This window comes from Gossypium hirsutum, chromosome A06 (assembly GCF_007990345.1).
Source record: "Gossypium hirsutum isolate 1008001.06 chromosome A06, Gossypium_hirsutum_v2.1, whole genome shotgun sequence".
NCBI lineage: Eukaryota > Viridiplantae > Streptophyta > Magnoliopsida > Malvales > Malvaceae > Gossypium > Gossypium hirsutum.
In genome coordinates, this window is record NC_053429.1 from 20,994,736 (window position 1) to 21,006,852 (window position 12,117).

General features: G+C 35.8%; 1 pseudogene; it reads left to right on the forward strand.

The window, feature by feature from the left end:
* Window positions 1-557: 557 nt before the first annotated feature.
* Window positions 558-11,831, forward strand: LOC107951088 (microtubule-associated protein TORTIFOLIA1-like; annotated as a pseudogene).
* Window positions 11,832-12,117: the final 286 nt, after the last annotated feature.

Here is a 12,117-nt window from a genome sequence, read left to right on the forward strand (position 1 = left end):
GTGTGGAAGACAACATGTAGGTGAATGTTGGGGTAAGTCTATTAACAGAGCCTATTATAGATGCGGGTCGCGAGATCATTTCATTCGAGATTGCACGGAACCTGATGAGAAAAATAAGATGTAAGGTGCAAGATCGAGTGGTGTAACAACTAGAGGTAGGGCACCGAGAAACACAGGAGGCAGGGGTGGTAATCAGAGAGGGAATTCTGATACGGCTGTTCGATCTGAGACTCGTGCCCCCGCCAGAGCTTATGCCATCCGTGCACGAGAGGAGGCATCCTCCCCTGATGTTATCACCGGTACATTCACTCTCTATAGTACTAGTGTGCTTGCTATAATGATCCTGGTTCGACTCATTCTTTTGTATGTGAAACATTAGCATCCAGTAAGACTCTACCTATTGAGTCTACTGAATTTGTGATACGAGTGTCAAACCCTTTGGGTCGGTATGTGTTAGTTGATAAAGTATGCAAGAGATGTTCATTGATAATTAAAGATTTCTATTTTTTGGCGGACTTGATGGTGTTACCCTTCGACGAATTCGATTTATTCTCAGAATGAACTGGTTAACCGAACATGACGCTGTGGTAAATTGCAAGCGAAAGACTATAGACTTGCGATGTTCGAGTGGTGAAATGATTCGAGTTGAGTCTAGTGATCTGAGTGGGTTACCGGCAGTGATATCTTCCTTGTTAGCTCAGAAATATGTGAGAAAGGGTTATGAAGCTTATCTTTCATATGTACTGGATAGCAAGGTATCGGAACGAAAGCTCGAGACTGTGCCTGTAGTTTGTGAGTATCCAGAAGTGTTTCCTGAAGAATTATCGGGATTGCCACCTGTTAGAGAAGTAGAGTTCGGCATAGAATTGGTTCCGGGTACGACGCCGATTTCGATCGCTTCGTATCGTATGGCACCGACCGAGTTAAAAGAATTGAAAGCTCAACTGCAAGAGTTGACCGACAGAGGTTTTGCGCAACCTAGCTTCTCACCCTGGGGTGCTCCAGTCCTGTTCGTGAAAAAGAAAGACTGAACCATGCGAATGTGTATTGATTATCGTCAGCTCAATAAAGTGATGATAAAGAATAAATATCCGTTGCCGCGGATAGATGACTTATTCGACCAGTTGAAGGGAGCTTCCGTGTTTTCAAAGATTGATTTGCGATCTGGCTATTATCAGTTACGAGTTAGAGATTCTGACATTCCTAAGACTGCTTTCAGAATGAGATACGGACACTATGAGTTTTTAGTGATGCCGTTTGGGCTCACTAATGCCCCTGCGATTTTCATGGATCTGATGAATCGGGTATTCAGACAGTATTTAGATCGATTTGTAGTGGTGTTCATAGATGATATTCTGATTTATTCTCACGAATCCGAACACGCCAAACACGCCGAACACTTGAGGTTAGTACTTCAGATTTTTCGAGATAATCAGTTGTATGCAAAATTCAGTAAATGTGAATTCTGGTTAAGGGAGGTTAGCTTTTTTGGACATGTTGTATCCGCTTCGGGTATTAGAGTTGATCCGAATAAAATTTTAGCCATTCTTGATTGGAAACCTCTGAGGAATGTTTCTAAAGTTCGGAGCTTTCTGGGACTCGCTGGGTACTATTGACGATTCGTTAAGGGTTTCTCGATGATCGTAACACCGTTGACGAAACTACTCCAGAAAGATATCAAGTTTGAGTGGTCAGAGAAGTGTCAGACAAGTTTCGACCAGCTGAAAACCCTTTTGACGGAGGCTCCTGTGTTAGTTCAGCCAGAGTCTGGTAAAGAGTTTGTAGTCTACAGTGATGCCTCTTTGAACGGTTTGGGTTGTGTGTTGATGTAGGAGGGTAGAGTTGTTGCGTATGCTTCGAGACAACTAAAGCCTCACGAGAAAAATTATCCAACTCATGATATCGAGCTAGTTGCGATTGTGTTTTCTCTTAAAATTTGGCGTCATTACCTGTTTGGAGAGAAATGCCATGTTTATACTGATCATAAAAGCCTACAATATTTAATGACTCAGAGAGATTTGAATCTGAGACAACGACGGTGGCTTGAACTATTAAAGGATTATGAAATTGTCATTGATTGTCATCCAGGTAAGGCAAACATGGTGGCTGATGCCCTAAGTCGAAAATCTCTATTTGCTCTTCGAGCAATAAATGTACATCTGTCTATTTCCGCTGATGATGTGCTAGTAGCGGAATTAAAAGCAAAACCAATGTTAATACTGCAAATGTGAAGCATAGAAAATCGATGACGAATTGGTTGCTAAACGAGTTCAATGTGATTCTAATACGGGTTCAAAGTTTCAAATTGACGACAATGATTGTTTAAGATTCAGAGGTCGATTATGTGTTTCGAGAAATTCAGAACTTACTTCGATGATTTTGAGTGAGGCCCATAGTAGCTGAATGTCGGTCCATCCTGGTAGCACGAAAATGTACAACGATCTAAAAAGACAATATTGGTGGCATGGTAAGAAAAGAGATATTTCCGACTTTGTTTCTAAATGTTTGATATGTCAACAAGTGAAAGCGGAGCATCAGGTGCCTTCGGGATTACTACAGCCGATCATGATACCTAAGTGGAAATAGGATCGAGTAACGATGGACTTCTATCTGGTTTACCGTTGACGTAGAGCAAGAAAGACTTAATCTGGGTTATTGTTGATAGATTGACAAATTTCGCTCATTTTATCCCAGTTCGTACGGATTTTACACTCGATAGATTGGCAGAATTATATGTTTCTCAAATTGTTCGACTACATCGAGTACCTACTTCTATTATTTCTGATAGAGACCCCAGATTTACATCTCAATTCTGGAGAAAATTGCATGAAGCATTGGGTACTAAGTTACATTTTAGCACTGCTTTCCATCCCCAGAAAGATGGTCAATCTGAACGAGTTATTCAGATACTTGAAGATATGTTGAGATGTTGCATTCTCGAGTTCAGTGGCTCGTGGGAACGATATTTACCTTTGATTGAATTCGCATACAACAATAGTTTCCAATAAAGTATCAAGATGGCACCATACAAGGATTTATACGGTCGCAAATGCCGCACACCACTGTATTGAACCGAACTCAGTGAAAATAAGATATACAGGGTTGATTTGATCAGAGAAACTGAAGAAAAGGTGAAAGTGATTAGTGATAGTTTGAAAGCAACATCGGATCGTCAGAAATCATATACAGATTTGAAACGTAAAGATATTGAGTATCAAATTGGTGATAAAGTATTTTTGAAGGTCTCACCCTGGAAAAAAATACTCTGATTTGGCCGTAAGGGCAAATTGAGCCCGAGATTTATTGGACCGTACGAGATAGTAGAACGGATAGGGCCGGTTGCTTATAGATTGGTTCTGCCACCTGAACTCGCAAATATTCATAATGAGTTCCATGTATCGATGCTTAGACGGTATAGATCTGATCCTTCACATGTGGTTAATTCATCTGAAATTGAGATTCAATCGGATTTGAGCTATGAGGAAGAACCGATCCGTATCTTAGCTCAGGAAGTGAAAGAATTGCGGAATAAGAAGATTTCTTTAGTAAAAGTGTTATGGGTCAAACATGGAGTAGAAGAAGCTACTTGGGAGCTCGAAGACTCTATGAAAGAAAGTTATCCAAGTTTATTCGCTGGTAAGATTTTTGAGGACGAAAATTTCTAAGTGGGGAAGAGTTGTGACAACCCTAATTTGACCCTAGTCAGAATGTGGTTTCGGGACCACAAAACTGAGTCATAAATTTTATTAAAAATTAATAAATATATCTTCTATGTGTGATAGCGCATGTGTGAAAAATTTGATGTTTTAATTTAGTCATATGAATGTGAATTTCACTTGAAAAGATTTAGTTGAGAAACTTAGAAAATATGTTAGGTAAATGTGTGAGGACCAAATAATTTTCAAAGTATGAAAGTTTGGGTTTGCATGGCAAAATGCCCAATATGCATTAAGTGGCCGGCCAAGTAATGATGTTCCTCCACTAAGTTTAATTTAATCATAATATTATATTGATAAGTGATTATAATATCATAAACAATATGAATAAAAAATAAAAATAGGAATAAAAGAAGAAATTAAAAATAAGTGTTCATCTTCTTCTTGTAAAAACCGAAACAAAAGGAAAGAAAAAGAGAAATTACACTAAGGCAATTCGGCACCTTCTTTTGCTAGTTGGAGGTAAGTTTTGAAGTGATTTTGAAATCTTTTTATGTGTTTAAGATAATTGTTAAATACATTTCTTTTCCATGTCAAGAAAATCAAATTTCTATGGTGGTTTGGGTACTAGGCCGTGTATCAAGATGTTGGAATTAGAGGTTGTTTTCATGTTGTATTGAATAAGTAGATGTTAGAATGAGGTTAAACTTGTTGAATTCTTAGTGCCATATGGGGTTTAAATGGAATGTTCATTTTATTTTTACTTTCTTGTATGAGAAATGGTTCAAATAAGTGTTAAGGCCGAATGAATTATGGTAGATAATTTATAGTGCAAAAATTCATGTTTATGGTGTAATTTGAGAAATTGACCGAGACATGGACGAAGGAATAAGATTGATATTTTTATGTTTTAGGAGTGAAAGGCATAATCAAAATTTAGGAAGTTCAATGTGTATATCTTAGTTTAAGTGTTATGGAGAATTTGGCTAAGATAGTTTGGTATGTGTGTTTGCCGAATTTAAATTAAGATTGTTTGAGTGACTTAATTTATGTATTGGAAATTTATTTGAGTGATTAAAATGGGAAATAGATGTTGAACTCATGAAATTAGAAGTATATGAGCTTGATAGTATTTAAATGAATACTAACCAAAAATGAGTATAGCTAATTAATTGACAAATTATTGAGTAATGAAAAATTTGGAAATGTGAATTTTCCGAAATTTATCTTGTATATGTATCGAATTAATGGAATAGATAAGAAGTATGTTTGGATGTGCATTAAGTTTAAAGGTTAAACTTTAAATTGTTATGGCTTGGTTAATATTAGATGGAATACCGAATATGTATGTGTGTCTATGAGGAATGAATATGAATTGGGGTTACGATGATTGAGTTATTTTATTTGCTTAGTTGGAGCTCAAGATCAAAGGGAGCCAAGTTCGGCCAAAGGGAAAGCGAAAGCGGTTGAGTAGCTGATCAGAGTTGTTCATCCGACTAAAAAGGTAAGTCCTTAAGTAATTTAAGCTACGGTTGAAATTGCACATAAATGACACAAAATAAGTTGGATAAGAAACCATGGTATGTATGAGTTTTTGAAAATTGAATGTGAAAATATTGACCTATCTATAATATTGTGGTAGCTATGGATAAGAAAATACAAATCTATGTGTGCAAGGCTATGCGGCACTATGTGTGCAAGATTACATGGCACTATGTATGCGAGAAAACGTAGCACTAAGTGTGCGAATAAGTAAGAGCGCTATGTGTGCGGACTTTCAAATTGAGCACTAAGTGTGCGATATCGATCATGGAGCACTACTTGTGCAAATGAAAATTTATTAAACATTAAATTGGGAGGAATGAAATGTGCATGGATACTAGACATGGGACTTGATTTTAATATGTATATTTATATATAATACTTGGGAAGAGAGAAAGAAGAGAAAGGTAATCGGCTCAATTAGTATATAATTGAACAAAGATATAAATTAGTGATAAATGAATCTAAATGGATTGGAGATTGGATTAATAGATGAAACGACTTGGTTTGTGCTTTATTTAAATAATTGGACATTGTTTGTCATTTATATATACGCCAATGATTTGTATATGACATTTATCATGGTATTTTCAAATTGTGGTTAATTGGTATAAGAGTACATAGTAAATTCGGGTAAGTATGTACCAAATTCATAAAGTACGTATGTGACATAAGATTTCCTTGTGATATAATGGTTGAATTCGGCTAGTATTGAATTGAAATTTTATTTTGCTAAGATAATTGGGTTATTACTTTCTTGAAATTTCTTAGGACTTACTGAGTTAATAACTCACTTAATGTGTTTATTGGTTTTGCATAGATCATCTTGTCGAAGAAAGCTTGGAACAGTTACGAAGTCATCGCATCTTTTGACAACCTTTTTGGTACTTTTGTTTAAAACTCTAGTAGACATTATGGCATGTATAGAATAATATTTTGGGAGGTTTGCTATTTTGATAGTATTGTATATAAAGCCATGCGAATATGGCTAAAGTTCTATGTATGGAATTGATAATGGTTTAGGTATAAATCTTGAAGTGTAATCAACTTCACATATAAGTTCGTATTGTGATATGAGTGTGATTATGTTATGCTTGAACTAACATGTTAAGCATTTGAGATATATATTATGTATGTGTATTCGATCAAGAGGAGAAAAATGACCAAATGAATATAAAAGTTTTAGTTGTATAATGTTATTCATTAAGCTCAACACTTTACACTTTTACCCTTTTGTATGCGCATACTATAGAAATTTCTCATAGAAACATGTTATTATTGTTATAATTATTTAATTACATTGGATTCGAAATTATTGAAACTTAAAAGTGCAAATCTGATTCTTATGTACGCGAAGTGTTCTATAGAGAAGTTGAGTAGATTATGTTATGTGACCCTACTCCAGCTTTGGACACGGGTATTAGGATGTTACAAAGTCGAAGAATTACTTCTAATTCAAATGCAACCCGATTGAGCTTTTGTTGACCTAGCGAGGGGACCAATCAGATGTATACAATTAGGCTCTAGTAATTGCAATTATTTCCAGAAGCATTGTTCTGATAATTTTCAATTACTTAATCATGGAGTCGGCCCACAAGAAATACCATAATTGAAAACTCCTTATTGTATACTCTTTACGAAAGCAATTCATCCAATTGCTTTGTCCAATTACCACGTCATGTGTGTGTTACCCTCATATGATATTCTTGATTATTTTGAGTTAAATCCGTTCATTGAATACAATATTATTTTATCTCATTGTCACCATTGTGTCTTCTTAATGATTAATATGGTCACTGTCAATAAATGACAATTATAAATTACTCATTTGAGAATGCGCAACCCGTGGCCACATTCTATATTTATCAATCCACACAATGCCAATGAGAGGATATCATTAACTCTTTAATTGAGCTATGAATTCCACTGTTACTAGTAAAGCCATGCCAGACACAAGTCATGTACCCAACATACCAGCTATTGGCTCGATCATCTTTAGAACATAAGCCTCCACTTATATCAAATCACATGAGTTACATATGCATGGTCAATAACTAACTCAGGATTTAGGTAAACCATACCATGAATGTCACAAATGAATTAAGTCACAAATGGGTTCAAAATTAATTCATCTTAGGTTTATTCTAATGTATCATTCTGCAAATGAATACATCTATGTCTCTACACGTGGAGAAACTGCTCCGATAGCGAAGACTAGTCATATACTTAATTGGAATTGTAGATGATATAATAACCCTTCTTAGTTTTTGAATCAAATGCTCACTTTCATTCTTTTACTTGATTATGGAATCATTTAGATTATCTACTGAGTATGTTGTGTAGCACCCCTAACCCGTATTCATCACCGATTTAAGGTTATGGAGTGTTACCGATCAATCGAAAATCATACAACATCATAACATTTAAATAAACTAAACATATTATAAACCATTCATTCATATTCATTTTGTCTCTAAATCAAGTCTTCGAGGCCCTAAAAATAGCTTAGAAGCAATTCGAGACTAATTTGAATCAAAATAGAAAGTTTAAGAAAAAGTTACAAAATTTGGAAAATAGAGGTTACACGACCTTGTGGCCAGGCTGTGTAACTTTCGCAAAAGGGAGACACGGCTGTGTCCCAGCCTGTGTCTTGATCCATGTAACCCAATGAGATCAAGCGGTGTGTTAGGTTGTGTAACTCTCTCGGTTGCCACACACGCTCGTGTGCTAGGCCGTGTGCTAAGCTGTGTAACTCACTTACTTGAAACACTAAGAAACTCTCAGATGACACATGGTCATGTCGCCAGGCCATGTGTGTCACACGGCCGTGTGAACCCAAAATTTACCTAAAATCAAGCCATTTCAAGAAAAATTCATGCACAACTAACCATCCCATTTGAGCACACAATCAAGGTTTAAACATCCTTCAAACACACATAAACATGCCAATTCAAACATCCTAAATCACCTAACCAATGTGCCTTTCAAAGACACCATAATTGCATCAAACATCATTTACCAAATCAAGTTAACATTGCATAAAGACCTAGTTCAAATAAGTGCCAAAAAGTATCACAAAAGACCATTTCCAAGCCACCATCAACATACCAAAAACCATGCATTTAAATTACCTAAAGATGGTCAAAATGACCTAACTTAACAAGCACTACAAGCCATCAACCAAACATAATCTTCAAAACATAAACATACCAAAACACCATTACAAAAAATCCTATACATTCCATTATTAACCTTGGCCAAAATACACAAAATCTAAAAAAATTAGTTGTTGTATAGTTTGATAGGTCTCCGATGAGCTTCCAACCAGTCAAGCTTCCAATAATCTATAAAACAAATGAAAGAAACTACATAAGCAATGAGTGCTTAGTAAGCTCGTATAAAATTAAAAACAACTTACCATTTCATTTGCATAATGTATATAGCATAATTATAATATTAACCAAAACTATAAGCTTGGAATAAGCCTATACAACATCATCAAATTCACAAGTTAGTACACTTGTACATGATTCAAATGAATTCAACCATAAAATAAGTGCATTTACACATGTAATCACATCATCTAGTTCATAAATGCTTTTCATAGATCATGATTCATTCCATTTGAATACTTAGAGCTTGTTTGGTTTGGTGTATTGGCTAAGCCAATACACCCCTAATCGGTGGGGCCCACCTAATACCAATCTAAGACGCCGTTTGGTTGAGCGTATTGCTAATACGCGTCTATCCCCTTACTTCCCTAATCGGTGAAAAACACCGATTTCTACTCCCCCCTTATTCTCAGATTAGATGACCCTACCCTAAACCTTCCCTCTTTTACCCCTAATCGATCCCCTCTGTTTCTCTTCCGTTTCCCACCTTCATCCGAATTGCTTCCTTGTTTCATTGCTTTTTCCCAGTATTATTTTCTTCCCTTTTCTGCCGATTTGCTCCCCCGATTATTTTCTTTTCTATTTCGGCCGATTTGCTCACAGTTTCTGCCGATTTGCGTCATCGGTTAGTCTATGTTTCCCGATAGATTAATATCCTTTGCTATTGTAGATGAAAACCAATACTTTCGAGGTAAATATGATCTATTGTTTTTATCTAATCGGTTTCCCCTTTTGCTTTTTTCAGGTTCTTCATTGTGCCCCGATTTGCTAATAGGTTAGTTTTAGCCAATTTTATTCTGTTTGTATTGCATGTTGAATTGAAATGTGTTTTTTGTTGTTGGTTAGGCTTAAGAAATGCATGCCGTTCGAAGTTGTTCTCTCTTCTCTGCTAATCTTCGATTTCTGTTGTTTGTTCTGTTGTAATTTAAATAGCAATGGGGGAGCAGAACAAAGGGGTACAATCTGGTGCATCGACGTGTATGGCTAAGATGGTGGAATGTGCATCTGATCCTCCTTTGCCTGCTTTTCAGAAACTGTGTCCAAGGATCTGCAAGCTGTTGAATAACCAGAATTTTATGGCCAAGGCTTCCCTTTTGCCAGTAGTGGCAAGTTTGTCACAGGTTTGTGTATTGCAGTTGTTTTGTGTTTGATTCATAAGGATATTGATGATTTATGTTGTTGGTTTTGTGGATGTCAAGTATCATCGTAAATGAATATCTTGTAGTTTCTTTATTGTTTACTTTGTGCTTGTTTTTTTTGGCTGGTATTGTAGATCTTGTTTTATTTGATCATGTGAATTAGGTAGCTAGGTGGGGAATAGATATGGAAAATTCCACAAATAGGAACAATTTTTTTTTTTGGTCAAAAAATAGGAAAAGAAAATTGAAGTTCTGTAAATTTATGATGACCATGTAGGTGGGAGCAATTGCACCTCAGAGCTTGGAAGCATTGCAGCTAAGCATCCACGAATGCCTTGGGAGCACAGATTGGGCGACGAGAAAGGCAGCTGCAGATTCTTTAAGTGCATTGGCACTGCATTCAAGCAACTTGATTGCAGATAGAGCATCTTCGACAATAACCATACTTGAGGGTTGTCGCTTTGATAGGGTAGCTTTTTGGAGTCATTTTTCTTGCATGCATGCATACATACTTATATATATGTATATTACTTTTACATCAATGACTTGTGTATGATTTCATTGTGAAATTTTGATACATATTTTGGACATGACTGGTGCCAGACCATGTACTTTCTTTTCTTCATTACATGTGTTGATTTGGTCACTTTGCTTCGGGAAAACATGTATATCCTCCACATAGATTTCCTTTTTTTGTAGGAACTTGATATAATTAGAAATCCTAGGGTTAATTGTGTGACAGAATTTAGACTAATAGAAAATGTGGGTTTGGACTGTATGCATCCATGCTTTCTAAATTGGTTTTCAAGGGACTTTCAGCTAGCACATTATGATTAAGCAAGGTTAGGATTGAAGTCCTTTCACTATCATCTCTTCTAATGGTGCAGATATGACAGATTTACATTACTCAACACTGCCTCATGGAAATTTTATTCTATTGTAACGTTTAATCATTGGTCAACCAGATGAAACCTGTGAGAGATAGCATGACAGAAGCATTGCAATTATGGAAGAAGATTGCAGGAAAAGGGGAAGATGGAGCTGCAGATGACCTGAAAGCCTTGTCTCATGGTAAGTGTGTCAGTTAAGTGTTACGGGTTGTCCTTCTGATGTGTAGGTCATTCATCTTATTGGATTAAACTTGTTTCAATGCTGTAGATGGTGACAATGCTCAGTCAGCTGAATCATCAGAAAAGAATGGCTCCAAAGATCCAAGTGCGGGTGATAAAAAAACACAGACTTCAGATTCTGTTTCTGAAGGCAAAGGTGGAAGCATTATTGACAAAGCAGTTGTAATTTTAAATAAGAAATCACCTGCATTAACAGACAGAGAGTTGAATCCTGAATTCTTTCAGAAACTCGAAACAAGGGGACTCTGCCCTGCAATGCAATGCAATGCAATGTCTGGACTTCTTGGAGCAATGCAATGCATGCCCTTCAAGTAGGTGATATGGACTCTGCCTATGCAGAAGTTCTCTCTACAGGGGATGATCTCTTGCTTATAAAGCTGATGGATAGATCAGGCCCTATGGTTGATCAACTGTCAAATGAGATAGCAAATGAAGCCTTGCACGCTATTGTGCAATTTCTTATGGAGCAAGATTTGTTTGATATTTGTCTATCCTGGATTCAACAGGTATGGGTTCTTCATCTTTGAGCCATTTACTTCAAGCTGCTCTATTTAGACATTTTCTTTTATAAGTTTACTATTAAAAAAAAAATTCCTGTAATTATTCAGCTGGTCAAAGTGGTGATAGAAAACGGACATGATGCATTGGGTATAACGATGGAGTTGAAGAAAGAGCTTCTGTTGAATTTACATGAAGCAGCTTCCACGATGGATCCACCAGAGAATTGGGAAGGCGCAGTACCTGATCAACTTCTATTACAATTGGCATCTGCCTGGAAAATTGAGCTGCAACAGTTTGATAAGTAAATCTGCTGGTTTTGGTTTTGGAATCCTGTGTTGTTCTTGCAAACTTCATGATTATGTTACTCTGGTTCGGCGCATATATTTTACATGATGTAAATTTGAAGTGAAAGAAAACTAGCATCAATGGTTGAGGCCACTTATACATTTTTGTATATCATGTAAGATAGTGGCCTCTAATATAAATGTAAATGTACGTCTATTATACCATCTATGCAAAACTAGCATCAACAGTATCATATATTATGATTTGAGTAAATTAATATAAGAACATTAATTATTAAGAATTTTTTTAAATTATATAGTTTAATTAAAATATATTTAATAATAATTATGTTAATTTATATTTTACAGTATCATATATTATGATTTGAGTAAATTAATATAAGAATATTAATTATTAAGAATTTTTTTAAATTATATAGTTTAATTAAAATATATTTAATAATAATTATGTT